We start from the raw sequence: 5,707 nt of genomic DNA on the forward strand, positions 1-5,707 counted from the left end.
GGCTCTGGGCCGATGGCTCGGAGCCTGGAGCCTGTTTCCGGTTCTGTGTCTCCCTCTCTCTCTGCCCCTCCCCCGTTCATGCTCTGTCTCTCTCTGTCCCAAAAATAAATTAAAAACGTTGAAAAAAAAAAAAATTAAAAAAAAAAAAAAAAGAGGAACTGTCAGTCTGTTGACAATGTGACCTAGGTTGCACCAAATACATTTTAAAAAAAATTCTTTTTAATGTTTATTTATTTTTGAGAGAGAGAGAGACAGAGCATGAACGGGGGAGGGTCAGAGAGAGAGGGAGACACAGAACCCGAAGCAGGCTCCAGGCTCCGAGCCATCGGCCCAGAGCCCGACGCGGGGCTCGAACTCACGGACCGCGAGATCGCGACCTGAGCTGAAGTCGGACGCTTAACCGACTGAGCCACCCAGGCGCCCCGCACCAAATACCTTTTAAAAATACACAAATGTGAGTTTCCCACCGAATAAATTTTAAAAACAAACATATGTGAGTTTTCCGACTGTCTGGGAAGTTAAAGCAATTTAGAGGGACTCAGGGAATCCAGGTTGTAATACGGCTTCTTCCCCCAACGTGCGATACATTTAACCGAATTGCTCTGAGACTGATTTCTCACCCGTAAAATGGGAGAGAAGGACTAGGTAGAAGGCGATGACCTTTCTTTGAAGGTATTTGAAAAACTTCAACTTGCAAGGAAAGTTGCGACAACAGTACTCTGAGCTTCAGGATCTTTATCACTCGGATTCACTGACAGCGACTTCCTGCTTTCTTGCTTTGCTGTGATAATGATAATGATGATATCGTTATTAGTACTTGACAAAGCATTTCAGAGTAAATTGGAGGCACTGAGCCCTTTTCGGTCTAACTACTTCTGTGGCCAACCTCTTCCAAAACCACAGTAAAATTATCCATCAGAAAATTCGCACTGACACCATGGCACTATATAATCCACAAGCCATGTTTAAATTCTGTCCGATGTCCCAATAATGCACATCATTGCAATTTTTCTTAACCCAGCGTCCAGTCTAAGATCACGCTTCGGTTGAATTCAACATCCCTTCCCTGGTCCCCTTCTGATCTGGAACGTTTTTCCTATCTTCTTTGTCTTTTGTGACATTGACCTTTTGGAATTGAAGAGCAGAGGTTTGGGGTTAGTGTGATGTTCCCTCACGGTCAGATTTGGGGTGCTCGTTTGGGGCAGGGAGACCTCATGGGTGAGGCTGTGTCCTTGCGCGTTGGCTCAGAAGCTGTGAGGCAAACTTGTCTTGCCGTCAGAGACATTCGCTTTGGTGACTCGGTTGGAGAGGTGTTCTCCGGATTCCTCCACGGCCGTGGCCGCTTTTCCCTTTGTATAAATAATCAGTAATCTCGGTGAAGATTCCTTAAGGCTGAGCACATATCCTCTTTCTTCATCAAACTTTCATCAAGGAGTTTAGCTTTCTTTGATGAGTCATGCCTGAAGCAATCATCACCACGGTGGCTGCAAAACGCCGATTTTCTCTCCTTCCTGCTGCATTTACATATTGGCTTTCTGCTGCAGGAACAGGTTCATTCTGTTCCATTTACTTAAGCTGCTTATTGTCTCTTTATGTTTTGCCACTATGAACTTGTGGCTGAAACACTTTTTTGACCCCAGACGTTGAGGTGACGGTGATGCAGTATTTCCCTAGAAAAAACTGCACCTACTCACAGACACCTGCCAAAGTGCATATATTGTTAAGATTGTGCCGGATCCTTAATGTCCATTTATGGGCCAAATCCTGAAGTAGTCGTGGAAATTTACGTAATTGCTCTAAAATGCAGTGAGACGTCTGCACCTGTTGAAATTATTTGCAAAGGAAGCAGATGTTAGGCCCTATTAAAATGAGTAGGACAGGTGCATTCCTAACTCACCAGATAGCTTCTTAGAAAACGGGTTATTTTGGCTTCGTTTCTGAATATCACTGTACAAGTGCTCTCAACACACGCTTAAAAGCCATACAGTTTCCCTCGAATGCTCAGAAAGCTGGAGAAACCCTCCCCTTGGCTCCTCCTTCTTTATCTTCTGGGTTCCTGCTACTTGGAGAGTGGCTCTGTAGATTCTGTGAGCTTCATAGTGTAGCTCAGCGTGGCTTCAATTCACGGTTCATTCCAGGGTGTTTCCTGGAGAAAGTGGCATAAAAAGATGTCCCATGAGCTCCACCCGTAAACAATCACACGTTTATTCCAATCGAGAGGAAATATCAGCAATGCCAGGAGCTGATCACCTTGTGTTTCAGCCTCTGAGACAGGTAGAACAGAGTTCAAGACCCTAGTCGGCCACACGGGCCTGAGCGTGTTATTTGACAGCCCTAAATCTTAGTTTGCTTACACGCACGGCGGGGACTGTAATCACCCCTGGACCAAGTATCAGGAGGGGAGAAGACAGGGGAGAAGACAGGCCTGGAGATTGAGAGTCTCACCCAAACTACTAGGAGCATAATACTGCCCAGTTCACTCATTCATTCACTCAATCCTCCCTCCCTTCCTTCCATTGTGAAACATTTGCACAGAGATACTATGTGCAATTGACATGGCAGGTACCGATGCAGCTTCTTGTATCAAGGAAAAACATATCAACCGCTTTATTCTTAGGGTCCTAAGTTTCTTGATGATTTCTTTGAGGAATGCTACCTGAAGCTTTACGGATGTTGACAACGTTTGGGGGATAGGATTTCTAGAAATGCCTTGTGAGTTCACGTTACTATCTATTGTTCAAGATCACTTATCGCTACTCTGCTAGTCCTCCTTTTTTTCTGAGAAAGACATTTTAGGTAATCATCTTATTATCTTATTATTATAATAGTTTTATTATTTTAGGATACAGAGCACATGTTTCTGCTGCCCACACTTCCTTTCATCGGCAGAAATTCTCTGCCTTCCCTGACAAAAGAAAATGAGAAAAAAAAATAATGCAGATAGATGTAACCAGGTGAGGATGGGTAGGTGAGCAAACACCAGCTGTGCCTTCAGAGACGAATGACATATTTAAAGATGTACCCTTATGTATCAAGTAAGACTCCGGGTGTCGAATTTCCCCAGACCAAGCGTGAAGACATTATTGCCACGGGCCCTATCACAGTCTAGAAACTGGGAAGTAGAATTTAAAATGTATTCTACCTTCAGCAAGAGTTGATATTAACTTTTCCCCAAGTCCTTCAGTCCTTGAGATGTTACAAAACAAACATCATGTCTGAGGAAATTCAGAACCAGGTAGAGTTTACGTCCTATTCTCTGAGAATTGATATGTTGGATACCAGGTGGGAGGGAAGGAGCTTTTGTTGGAACCGGTCAGGTGGGGTCGGAGGGTAAAGGTGGGTAGAGGCAGGGGGGAGGGGTGGGGGCTGGGGGTGGGCTGGGGGAGGACTGGTAACAAAAGCACTCTAGAGCTGGAATTAGCATCTGGCTTTGTAATTTGTTGAGAGCACAGCCCTAAACGGGGATGAAAGGTCTCGTGTCGGTTACCGCACAAGCTGGTTGTAAAAATAAAAGGAGGCAGTACGGAATGTTTATATAAACTGTAATGTGATGGACAAATAGAGCATATTTTAGGAAGGGTTTCTAAACTCAGGAGGAATCAATCCCATATGATCGCCATATGGTGTTAACATGGTCTCCTTTCTGTGAGCACAAGGTAGAGAATTGGAGCAGCGCTCCCTGCACATACACATGAATACATTTCTAGTTCTGCAAAACTTGCCATATTGAATTGTTTTCTTGAGACAGGAGAATACAACTAGCATTTACCCACTAGTTCACCGATCAGTAAGCGCTGATTGAATTCCCATGATGTGTTCAAGTACCATGCCGGGCCCTAGGAATTCAGAAAGGAAAGGACGGCCCTTGAACCGTGGACTTTCAGTGTCTGGGGAAGAGTAACGGGGAGGTTTCTTCCCGACGTTAAGCCCCTGGCTCTTCGTTACTTAGAGCATGTATTTTGAAAACCTGCCACCGGAAATCCTTCCTCTGCCCTTTTGAGCTGTGGATCTTGTCCCAGACTCTCGCCAGTTTTAAAACCCGGGAAACGTCTTTCTCGAGGACCTGGAAACCGTGCCTTTGAAGTATGATCATCAAGGAAGAGAGCTCCCGTGTCTCCCGGTCTCTGCAAGAGGGTGGGAGCCTAACTTTGATAATCGCATCAGCCTGATCACATTAGCCCACCGGCCCATAACGCCCTGCAGTGCTTTTCCTCCTCTCCCCGGAGCTGCAACACCACGGCCTCCTTTGTTCCAGCAGAATTGGCCTCGGTCTCCTCTGCTGGAAAAGAATCTCTCCCCTACAGCAGTAGTCTTGAATAAAGCCCTTCTTGCCTGTTTAACTGACCCAGCGCAATATTTCTCTGACAAGACAGACACAGAGGAATGAGAACACAGAGATGGACGGAGGATCAGGACAAAGATGGATGGAGCACGGCGTCCGTGCTCCCCGGAGCTGCTTGGATTCCGAACAGCGTTCTAGCCCCATCCGTGCTCCAGAGTCTGTGCCTCCCGAGCTTCTGGGCACACCACTAATGGTTTGGAACTTCTGTGCTCTGGAAACTGGCAGAAGGGCCCGGGAGAGCGGAGAGAAGGGCGGTAAGAACTGGGAAGTCGAACAGAGTGTGTTGGTCTCATCAACCATGTCTGCATTCCCTATGGCGTCCCTTGGTGAAGTAGCTAAAATTCCATTCCCGATTTTCTTCTTGCATGGACCACGGTACTCAGCTGCAGTTCAACTTGGTTGACCTGCCAATGGCGGCAGACGGACATAATCTCACCAATAGTCTTGGTGGATCCCAAGTCACTGGTGCCGTATAATGGAATTTTACCTGACCGGACCTAAGAGGGACACCAGCTGGCATTGATGTTGCTGAGTGGCACTGGTGGATGACTGTGTGGACAGAACTGAGTAGTTTTGACAGGCTTCCTTCGACAACTCACTGTCCTTAGGACATCAACAGCCACTGACCGTTGTTGATGATAACCACTCATCGGTACGCGCCAGTGACTGGAAAGCCATGCGATATTCATTAGTGTGTTGGTATTTGATGGCTCAACCCACATACCCACGGGCTTGTCATACAGTAAAACCCATCTGGGGTTGCAGGCAGCTTTTTCTTCCCTGCTGCTGGCTGTGGGTTTGTTCTTTCAGATGGGAAATTGAAGGAGTAATATCTCACAATAATTTCTGCTCAAATTGTATTTTCTTAGCTATAGCTTCCAAAGCTGTGGGTCTTCTGAATCTATATTTTCTTTCTTTTCTGGCTGCCTCCAAATGATTTTCTATGTTCACAAGCTATATCAAATTTTCTCCCCAGTCACTGCTTGAAAGTGCATGGGTGTTTGAGGGGAATGAAAAATTTCTCACCTCGGGAAGGGCCTCCTTCAGCCCTCAGCAGAATGGTCACGCGCTGAGTCCTTAACAGCCTCCTTGGACCCCAAAATATGTGAAGGCAGCCAAAGAGCCCATGCCAAGAAGACTTCTAGTTAATTATGGCATTAATGCATCTGCACATTGTTTCTGTAACATCATCCCTTTTGAATATCAGTTTTCCTACATGATCATCAAGGAAGAGAGCTCCCCTGGCTTGGTGTGTATGAGCCAGACTTAGGTTATGGGGTTAATACCAGCTACCACTAAATTATTGTGTAATCAAAGATGAGCAATTTAGGCTGGGGGTATGTATGTAGGCTTTGGCAGAGAATC

The sequence above is a fragment of the Panthera uncia genome, assembly GCF_023721935.1.
Source record: "Panthera uncia isolate 11264 chromosome A1 unlocalized genomic scaffold, Puncia_PCG_1.0 HiC_scaffold_17, whole genome shotgun sequence".
Lineage (NCBI taxonomy): Eukaryota > Metazoa > Chordata > Mammalia > Carnivora > Felidae > Panthera > Panthera uncia.